Source organism: Populus nigra, chromosome 1, assembly GCF_951802175.1.
Source record: "Populus nigra chromosome 1, ddPopNigr1.1, whole genome shotgun sequence".
Lineage (NCBI taxonomy): Eukaryota > Viridiplantae > Streptophyta > Magnoliopsida > Malpighiales > Salicaceae > Populus > Populus nigra.
The window spans coordinates 47,346,607-47,358,184 of record NC_084852.1 but is presented as its reverse complement, the minus strand read 5'-3'; the positions used below and the strand labels follow the sequence as shown (position 1 = coordinate 47,358,184).

Here is an 11,578-nt window from a genome sequence, read left to right as displayed (position 1 = left end):
AATTTACTATTGTATTTTCATAGAATTTTAAATAATCTAAGATGATGCTACGAATTATTATTTTTCTGTTTTACTTTTCAACAAAAAAAAAACCCAATATAACTCTTATATTAAAGCTTATATATTTCAAGTTTTGTCCGACGTTGATTAAATCAATTTTTTTATAGAAAATCTATATCATGGAGAAACTGAACCGAAATTTCCAACGTGAAATCTCAAACTTAAGTTATTGGACTGAGTGTTTCTGTGTGGACCCTAATCCTCATATTTTTCTCTCCCCCTTTGTTACAGCAGAAGTTGACATCGAACGACATTATTCTTTGACAAAATTAATTTAAAAACTATTGACTTGCAAAATCAGCATAATTTACACCCTCATGTTAAAGCATACTACATGTTTATTTGTTTAATTCACATCAAAATAGCAACAAGGGAAAAGAAACACGGAGACACACATGTGTTTAATTTATAGCAATTCAGCAAACTTTATTTTTATTGACAAGTCTTCTTAAATCACCATGTTCTTAATATTTATCAGTGGTTCACCATGAGATGATGTATCCCAGTCATTGCTTGCATCATTCATGACGTGTTTTTTTCTTCATATATATTTTACAGTTTTGTTGAATATTTGGCTCTTTTTGAGACAGTCCAATTATCCTCTCCAATTCTATGTGACTTCTCTCATTCAAGGTTGACTTTTCCCATTCAAATGCAAGCATCTTTTTCCAATATCAGCAACAAAGATAACTTCGTATCCGTTTAATTTGTTCTCTCTAGCTTAGTACTTTGTTATAGTTCTGAAATTTAAAAAAAATAAAAATGATATGAAAAGAAATTTAATTTATTAATACGTTGCTAATGCTAAGATAATGTTTGATATTATCTGCAAATAAAAAAAGATGGACCTGGTTTGGTTGGGCCGGGATAGAAAAGACATGTTTTATATCCTTCTTGTTTTAGTTTTAACCAAGATTTTCTCTCTTTATCATAAGAATTCAGCCACTCTCTCAAATTAGAAATCAAGAAATAAAAAAAAAAATTTAGAATTAAAATTGAATTTTATACATGGTTAAGAATTGAAAGCTTATAATTTTAAAAGTTAGGAGATTAAAGTATATGTTTAGCTAAGATTTTTTTTGAAATTTCTCTTCTCCCGTTTTTTGAAGCCAAATTGTCGGCATTGTAGGAGAAAGAAGGCAAATTGTTTTATTTACAACAATCCCACTATTTTAAATATCCTACATGTTATTTCCATCGAATCCTTCGCCGTCGGTAAATTTTCTCGAGCATATTTATTCTTTTAATTGTCCAAGGTTTTACACTAATTACCATGGATTTTCACCCCTAGTAATGACAAAATTTCTTTTTAATTTATTATTTTTCACTTGGGAATTGTGTTGTTTAACACGGGGTTTACATTCTATACCTAATATGAAGACCTTCCAGATCTTAACTAGTTATAGTGAGCTAACCCGGTTTATTGAATATTCTAATCAAATTTAATTCTAATTCAATAATTGAAACTAAAATTATAATTGTTTTAGTCAAATTGTGTGTTTGACGCCTCCGGAGTTCTTCATTAGCTTTGTCTTGTTTATCTGATTTATAAACATCTCCACAACAAATCCCACGTCAATAAAAGATTTATCTCATTTTATAATTTTTACACGTGACATATTATGATGAGCAAATTATGAACCATTGACTTGCAAACATAAGATTTGAACCAACAGAAGGTGACATCGACTACATTATTCTTTGAACATTTATATACAAATTAATTTCAAAACTATTGACTTGCAAATTAATCAGCATAAAGTCCGCCCGCAGGATAAAGCAATTTGCATGTTTTTTTGTGTAATTCACATCAAAATAGGAACAAGGGAAAAGAAAAACAGAGACGCATATATGTTTTCAGCGATTGATATGTCTTGTAAAATCAGCATGTTGTAATATTTATCAACGGTTCACCATCGGATGATGGAGTCCTGCAAGTATCAAAATCACCAGTGATTGATGTCGAAACTGCATCCCAATCATTGCTTGCATCATCCATGGTGTTTTTTGATATTTTACAGTTCTCTTGAATATTCAGCTCTTCTTGAGACAATCCAATTATCCTCTCCAACTCTGATGTGACTTCTCGCATTGTAGGTCGGTTTTTCCCATTCAAATTCAAGCATCTTTTCGCAAGATTAGCAACAGAGATAACTTCTTCATTCTGACAGCCCTCCTTAACCCTAGCATCAAGAACATCAGACAGTCTATTTTCTTCCATCAACATAATAAAATGCGTGGCTAAACTTCTAGTTTCTGTCTGACTTACAGAAAATATCGGTTTTTGTCCATTTATGAGCTCAACCACCACTCCAAAGCTATAAACATCACTTTTTTCTATAAATTGACTAGGCTGGAAGTACTCGAGATCTAAGTAGCCAAACATACCTTGCACGAGAGTGGTCAAGTGAGTTTGATCAATGGATATAAATCTTGAAGATACAAAATCAGATACTTTTGCTCTATATTTCTCATCTAGCAATATGTTTGTAGACTTGATGTCACGGTGATAAATCGGAATGGATGTCGCCGAGTGTAGATAGGAAAGTTCTCGAGCAACTTCAATGGCAATCCGTAATCGCATCTCCCAAGATAACAAGAAATCTTCATTTTGATCATGGATATACTTGTAAAGATTTTCATTGGGAATGAAACTCATAGACTAGCAACGGAACTTCAGTCTCCAAACAACAACCAAGCAACTTAACCACATTCCTATGGTTACTTTGTGAAAGAACGACGACCTCATTGATAAATTCTTCAAGCTTTCCTTCATCAACGACCGCGGACTTCTTAACAGCAACAATCCTTCCATCTGCTAACATCCCTTTATAAACTGTGCCTTGACCGCCTTGACCGAGTATTCTATTCACATTAAAACGATCAGTGGCTACTTCCAACTCCTTTGAACTGTATATTTTTGTTTTTTGAACCCAACCTTCACCAGCACGTAATTCCTGCTGTAACAATAGCCCACCATTTCGTTTGGAGAATTTCTTTTTGAGTTCAATCTTTTGCCATTTCTTTACAAGTTTATACAACCACCAAATGCCCATCAGCGATGACATGCCAAGACAACTGCGCCTATAACTGCATTATTTACAACAACGAAGAAAAGGTTAATTTGTTGGCATGTGCAATCAACAGCATGCATATATATATATATATATATATATATATATATATATATATATATATATGACTGCTGAGCAGCAACAAGCTAGATTTAGTAGCTAGTATTTTATACATTTAATCTTTTGGCTCAATCTAAATTAATGATGACAAGTGCTTAACATTTTACTAAAATTATTTTAGTGTAATCCAAGAGCGAAGAATTCATAGACGTACCTATCAAGGCTATATAAAGTTTATTGATCTCGCAATCGAAACTCCCCCGTGTATTTACACATTTAAGTAACCCTCGGCACGAATGCTTGGATTCTTTACATTCATCCACATCTAATAAAATAATAAGAGCAAAAATCCAAAACGAATAAGATGATTATCCAATGTTAGGACAGAAATCACTAACAAAATTAGCAAGCCACCATTACGATAGCAAAATCATCATTTTCTCAACAACCAAAGTGCTGTCATCACTCATATTTTTGGAGGAAAAAAAGTATTTACCTATGCATCCAAGGTCAGGGATGCCCTCATAGCTGCCCCCAAGACACACACATTCGGATCGAAAAGAATCATTGTAATATCCTCTGCAATGCACGGGATAATCAGTATTCACAGTCATTGCCCAACCAAGCTCTGCTGGAACATAATCTCCGTATTGCAACGTGAATGGATCGCTGACATTCGATTCGAACCATTTCTGGTTCACCAGGAAGGCCAGCTTGCATCCTTCTCTATCTTGATTATCATCTGTAGCTTCTATTCTTGGATTGAAAACCTGAAGGAATGATGGTGGTAAAGCCCGACAGAAATTTTTACTCTTTACGTCACTTCAGGTAGACACACAACCGATGAGACTTGGCGTGATTCCGGTCAATAAAGCTTGAGTGTTACAACCTACTGCGATGAATACATTATCGTTTTCGGAGAAGACAAAAGGAGTTCCAGTCAAATTCAGAGGCACACCATCTTCCCTGCCAGTACAATTCGAGGATATTACTGGACTTTTGACAGTAACAGTGGCTGTTTCAGCTGAAATATTCAGCACCTCCATGTTGATTCGAATTATAAAAGCTCTAGCAGGGTTGAAAGTTGCATTGCATTCTATGGCGAACCATTCGTTCATGTAGCAATCTTTTCCTATTCCCAAGGGGTATGGAATGCTGATGTCTCCACAATGCTCTGGACAATCGGACTTTGCGATCGGTGCGCTGCTGCTGCTGCTAGTTGAAACATGAGCATCATCAACATTAATTGAAATACCAATTTCCAAACCATTTCCCCCCTTCTTTTTTCTTTTCTTTTTGAAAGTTTTGATTCCAAATTGCTCCTAAATAAGTTCATATATCCCTGTAAAGCAAGAATTGAGATGTTTCTTTGTACCTTCTTGGTGACTCACCGGGTAAAACCAGCTAGTATAATTAAATAGTGGAATGAAGATTTTGTTGGGATGTTGCCATTTAATGGGCAACAACATGTGCAGCCTACCCTAAGAAGAGAGGGTTGTCATTGTCAAAAGGCTACAATGGTAGTTGCACCAACCACTAACAAATGCAAGCAACCATTAATGGACGACACCGTCCATTAATGCAGCCACCATTCTTGCCTATAAATAGACACTGAAAGAGAGCAGCAAAGTTTGAGCAGAGAGTGAGAATGTGAAGATAGAAGAGGAGAGAAAGTGAGGGGCTGCCAAGGGCAGCAACCCTGCTGTAAGGTGCAGCAGTGTGTGAGAGCAATGGGAGTAGAGTTTGAGTGAAGTGATCCTCCTCCTCTATGTGTGTTCTAACTCTTTCTCTATCTATCTCTAATAATATGGACTTCTCTCGTGCATGTAGGCGATTTGCCAAAACATGTTAAATATTGTGTCCTAGTGTGCTTAGCCTTCGATGGGCAACTATCAGAACACCACTGATCCGTGCAAGGGGAGCCGGAATCCCCAACAATTGGTATCAGAGCCTATGGTTTAAAGTGGTGTTTGATTTTTTTCTCAAAAATAAAAGTTGTTAAAATTATGTTTTGACCATACCACTGTGTAGAGGAGGAAGAGACAAAATGGCCGCATGCGCCGTCACACGTCGGCGAGGTGGCTGGCCACGTGCACAGATGCGCGCCACGCGTCGCACGTGTCTTCTTTGCCCGGATGGGCCAACACAACCCGAATACCAGACGACTCAACCCACTTGACTGACCCGGATAAGGATGACTGTAGAAACACAACTTTTCTACCAATCAAATTTCGCCATGTGTTATTTTATTCTTTAAAAGAAAGGATAAAATAAAATTGAAATAAATGGCATGGAAAATAAATGAGCCTTCATATATTTATTGGCCAATGAAAAGTTGACACTTGGGATGAGATATTCAAGTATCTGGTCATAAATACAAGATCCCATCAGATATCTCTTCATAAATGCAATATCCCGTCAATAAATATCAACCAATAAAATTATGCCATCTGGCATTGGAAAAGGACCTGAGAGCCCTTACAGATCTCTATAAATAGAGGGCCTCAACCTAAAGAAAAGGGGATTCCGGGAGATACAAATTTCTTTCAAGATAAGCTCTGCAAGCAAGGAAGCTCTCGCTCTCTCTCTCTTCAAGCAAGGAAGCTCTCTCAAAGAGTTCTCAAGCCTCCTTCATCTACGCTTGAAGTCTACAAAGAACGAAAATCTATTGGATCAAGCCTAAATGCTCCATAAAAGTTCTTCAACAGCACTTTGAAGACAAATCAAAGGTACTCTTCAAAGCATCAAATCACCAAATCTCGCTAAGATATGTTAGATCAAGCCTAAACACCCCATAAAAGTTCTTCAACAACACTTTGAAGACGAATCAAAGGTACTCTTCAAATCATCAAATCACCAAATCTCGCTTCGTAATACACGCCCAAATTCATGTTCTTGCAAAGCACAAATCATGGCTTGATTACTCAAATAAATCAAGTCACATACATCAAATTCAAGAGAAGAATCAGAGAATTGCCATATTCTTTTGAAAGAATATATTACATAGAGATTGTACCCATTCATATATTTAATAAAATCATATATTTATACACGTGTGCTTGTTTAATTTCAGGTGCTCAAAATTGTGTCTATAAATTTCTAGCGACTCCACTAGGGAAATCTCTACCTCTCATCTCTTCCCTTCAAGAAAGAATTTTCAACAAACTCTCAATGGCAACTAGGAGGAACATGATCACCATTATCGCTTCGAAAAGCAACAAGGTCATTGATTCAAGTCACCAACATACTATTGAAGATTCTTTAACCCCGCCATTGAAAACAAAATTCATTGTCGAGTTGTATGAACAAACTAAGCCGACTCTCAAGTTGACATCAACTTCAAATGCAGGAGGGGCACAAGATCTTGCCTCAACGATGAAGCCACAAGCAACTCCACTACAAGACTCAAGTGGGGCACGCGAAATTCTCTTCGGCACTCAAGGCAACTCCGACAATTCACCTATGGAAACTTATCCGTGTCAATCACCAAGGCTTTGTTTTCTGCTCCATGTCAGTGATGATGACCGGGATAACATCTTTGGAGGATCAAGTGGCTAACTTGACAAAACTCGTTGAGGGGTTTTCGACTTCACTTAAGGCAAAAAGCCCACGAGATAGCAAAGTTGATGAACAAACTTGAGAGCTTGAACAAAGGAGGCCAAACCTCGACTACCAAGGCTTTTCAAGTAGATCAACTAGATGTCATTCAGGAGTCTGCAATCGGAGCTATAAAGAATATACATGGTATTACTGATGGTATCTTTACCACAAATCAACTGAAAGAACTCATTAAGGAAGCCATCAAAGACCAAGTAGAAAGCTCAGTTCAACCCTCATATTCTTACGCGAAACCATACACCCAACGAATTGATCTGCTAAGGATGCCTCCGAACTATCAACCACCAAAGTTTCAACAATTCGATGGCAAAAGGAATCCTAGGCAACATATAGCTCACTTTATGGAGACTTGTAACAATGCCAGAACTAATGGCGATCTCATGGTAAAACAGTTTGTTCGTTCCTTGAAAGGTAATGCCTTCGATTGGTATACTGACTTGGAGTCTGGCTTGATCGATACTTGGGAGCAACTGGAGCGCGAGTTTCTTAACCGCTTTTACAGCACTCGTCGTGTGGTTAGCATGATTATACTCACTAATGCACATCAATGGAAGGAAGAGATTGTTATTGACTATATTCATCGGTGGAGAAACCTTAGCCTCAATTGTAGAGATCGGCTCACCGAAACTTTTGTGTTAGACATGTGTATTCAAGGGATGCATTGGGGACTACGCTATATTTTACAAGGTATCAAACCAAAGTCTTTTGAAGAATTGGCTACTCGAGCACACGACATGGAACTTAGCATTATGGCAGCTGAAAGCTCATCATTACCTATGCAAGAGCCAATGAGAAATAAGCTTGAAGGTCATAAATTTGAAAAGAGCACTTTAAAGGTCAAGGGAAAACAATCTTTAGTAGTTAACTCGACTGCAATAAGGGTACCAGCTGGAGTTAAGAGGAATGATCGGGCGACATCGGCTACTTTTCAAAAAGGTGAAATAAAGAAACCATCCCTGAAAGAGTGACAAGAAAAGGTGTATCCATTCCCCGACTCAGACATATCTAAGATGCTGGATGATTTGCTTGAGTCAAAAATCATTGAGTTACTGGAGGTGAAGCGCCCTGATGAAGCAAACCAAGTGGACAATCCAAACTATTACAAATACCATCGCTTGATTAGTCATCCCATAGAGAAGTGCTTTGTGCTGAAAGATAAGATCATGAGGCTACACAAGAATGGAGATATCATTTTCGATGATGAAGTAGCAACCTCTAATATCACAACCATGGTCAATTTAGGACCACGCCAGTCACTCCCTACAATAAGTTTTGGCTCCTTTGAACCTATAGAGCTTGGCATCATTTTGCCTACGAGCTTCACTGCATCCTTAAGTCAAACTCCATGTATAACCCTCGCACCTCATGTTGACAACTCGAAACCTAATTCATCTGAAAATTATGATGATGAAGGATGGACTTTAGTCATGCATAGAAGAGGAAGGAAGAGGTGCATGCAGATGACAAAGCCAACTAGAATGAGGATCTCAACGGTGAGGAAGCTAATTGAGCCGACACATTGAAAGATTCAACGAAAGTCCATACCAGTCAGAAAGGAGGGTTTTTCAACTCAAAGTCTAAGAAAGCCTGTTACACTGAATGAGTACATGCCAATAGAGATGAGAAGGATTGAAAATGCACTTGTTGCTTGTTATCATATTGATGAAGAGAAAACTCTTATTGAACCTGTCATGAAGGAAAGTCATGATCACTCTTCAAACTTGTCTCATGATGTATGCATAACAGAGATATCTTTCAATGATGAAGACTTGTTGCTTGGATCAAAACTCCATAATCGGTTGTTGTTCATTAAAGGATATTTTGATGAAAAAATGGTGAATTGTATCTTGGTGGATGATAGCTCGGCAGTCAATATACTATCTCTTAAGACTGTGAAAGAGCGGGGGATTCCAATGGATAAACTCTTCCCAAGTCATCAGATGATTCAAAGTTTTAATCAAAGAGGACAAAACGCTATAAGAAAGATAAGGCTTGCGATATGAAGGTCAATGCACTTTTCCATATCATAGATGCCAAAACTACTTATAATATGCTACTTGGACGACCATGGATACATGAAAATGGTACAATCTCCTCAACGCTCCACCAATGTTATAAGTATTGTCAAGATGGGGGCAACAAATTACTCTCCAAATGGGATGGCTCTTGTGTGGTTCAAGAAGTCTACACCAATGAGGCTTATAAAATTATCGATGAGAATGGATTGAGGATTGAGCTTATCAATGACAAATTCTTGAAAAGATACTATGCTTGAAATCTGATGTAGCTCCTGGCCCGCACGAGCTAAAACTGTGAAAGGCATAAAAAAAACAAACAAAATTGAACTACATTATGACTTGATCCTTTATCCAGAAAGGTATGTAGGTAACTTGGAATCCATTCCGAGTACAATCACACACAAAAAAAAATACCTCTTTGACAAAAAAAAATATTTTGAAATACACTGTGACTTGATCTTTATACACAAAGGGAAGAAAATAATGTGGTGATCTCTGCTCAAATGCTGAAGGTTATGATTTCTCTTAAGAAAATTCTCCATCATATGCCTTGAGGAATTACTCTAACTCGGTCTTGCTGCGCTGCAACATCCAAAGCTCACCTCCACTGTCAAAGCAAGAAAAAAAAAAGTTGCCTTCTAGTCGTTGAGATGTTGTTGTGCATAAGAGAACGATTTGGAATATTGCTATAGGTAAGTCACCTGCACAAGTCTTTAAGAGATGTCAAGATCTTTCTTGTTTCAAAACGCGACATAAGCTGGAGAGATGTCTCTTGACATGTTCGTTTAAGACTACCTCAAATATGATCAACGAGATGACCTGAAGAGCTTTAAAGTATGCTTCAAATGGCTTCAGATTTGGTATGGTTCCTCCAAACATGAGCAGGTGATATAATAAGTAAGATGTCACCAGAAGTGCTCCAGAAAATGTTTGAAATGGCATCTTCTTCGAGAGGAAATGACTTGGTTCCAGCCGTTGCTTCAGCTTTAAACACTGACGGATCAAGTTCCTTTGCTGGGGCAAACCAATAGAAACTCGAGGAAAATTTACAGTTAATAAGAATGGTAGCATCAGTGGAGTTAGTTCCTCATTGGATTTCTTTTTCAAGTTCGAGAAATATTCCTCCATCAAGCTTTCCTGCCTCAACTTCTGATATGCAAGAACAGATAGGGACCAAATAAAGGATCCAACTATGCAGCAGATGTTCATATCCATGATGAAGTATCTAAGCCCAGAGAACATGGCTACCATAAGTGAGCACCTCAGAATAAACTCTCAAGAAGATGAAGATAAAGCTCAACAGGCCATGTCATCTTTATCACCAGAGGACTCGGATAAAACACTACTAAAAAATATAGTAATTAGCAACGGACTACTCCGTTGCAAATAATACTAAAATCCGTTGCTAAATTGTTTTAGCAACGGAATCAGCAACGGCAAAAATCAGATGCAGATTTGTCGTTGTTGATTTTTTAGCAACGGATAAATCCGTTGCTGATTTCGCAGCAATGGAAAATCCGTTGCTTACACTGAGCAACGGATAATCCGTTGCTAAGTGTAAGCAACGGATTTTCCGTTGCAAAACTAGCAACGGAGAAATTCACAATCCCCAACGGATTCTCCGGATAAAAGGGCTGGATTACCGGATGACAGCAATAATGACATGCTCGGCACAGGCTAGGAATGCCAGTGGTAGCTGTACAACAATAACTCAACGCATCGGGAATTAATTTATTCGTCAAAAACTGAAGACTCAAGAACGATCGATCAATGTATTTGTGCTGGCAGTACAATTGTCGCATTCTTCTTCTATCTGCAACATTTTTCAAAATTATTTCTTCGAGCTCCAAAATCTCAAACCCCATCTGCTAGAGCTAACATGCAAGCACATGCACAGGTCACCAGCAAAAGGGAAGTTAGAGTTATATTGTGGGATAAAAGGAAAGGAAACTGGCAAAGTAGATGTGAGACTTTAAGGAAGGAGCAGCTTGAAAGGAAATAAATTATGGGATGGGAAGTAGCATGAACAAAGAGAGCACAGAAAATGGGGGCGAACCCTTCTCCTTGTCAATTATTCTTACCTTCTCTGATCAGCAAAGCCAGATGCTAAGATGCCTCCTTTCCATCTCCATACATCTTCTACAGACCTACCCTCCTTCCTGTTATGGTAAAACAGCTTGATGCACTCTCTCTCTCTCTCTCTCTCTCTCTCTCTCATGAATGAATTGTAGAGCTGCTCAACAGAGATGGAGTAAATAACAAAGAAAACAACACATGAAAGAGGCATAGTCAGTTCGATTTATTTTTATATTAAAATTTAAATAATTATTTTTTTAATTAGCAACGGATTTTCCGTTGCTAAATTCAATGTAAAGTTTGCAATGGATTTTCCGTTGTTAAAATCCGTTGCTGATATTAAAAAAATAATATATATATAATCCGTTGCAAATCTGTTACTGAATTTAGCAACGGAATTATCCGTTGCTAAATTCAGATGCTAATAGCCCCTGTTTCTAGTAGTGAAACGATGTGATGGGCTGATAGGATCTAAAGAGAAGTTGAAGGTGCAAAGAAGGCACACGTTGCTGATGCAACTGTCACAGATAAAACCCAATAGGTTAATGCAACGTTTGTTGAATTTGCTACATGAAGTGCTTGAGCTTGCATAAAAAGCATTAATGTAGATTAACTGAGCCAACTGCAATGCATGCTTTGTTAATTGTTGCGGCTGATGATGAAGAAGAGTTG

The 11,578-nt window shown here is 37.6% G+C and overlaps 1 long non-coding RNA gene and 1 pseudogene across 2 annotated transcripts; both read right to left on the bottom strand.

Annotated features, from left to right (window-relative positions):
* Positions 1-1,723: 1,723 nt before the first annotated feature.
* On the bottom strand, positions 1,724-4,464 carry LOC133704383 (wall-associated receptor kinase-like 22; annotated as a pseudogene).
* Positions 4,465-10,537: 6,073 nt separating this feature from the next.
* Positions 10,538-11,349, bottom strand: LOC133704403 (uncharacterized). Of its 2 annotated transcripts, none has more exons than XR_009844058.1 (2): positions 10,912-11,349; positions 10,538-10,704 (listed from the first exon to the last, which is right to left on the bottom strand). It is a non-coding gene; the product is annotated as an uncharacterized LOC133704403 (long non-coding RNA). The 2 variants fall into 2 exon arrangements; XR_009844060.1 differs by having other exon boundaries at positions 10,538-10,695.
* Between the last annotated feature and the right edge of the window lie 229 nt (positions 11,350-11,578).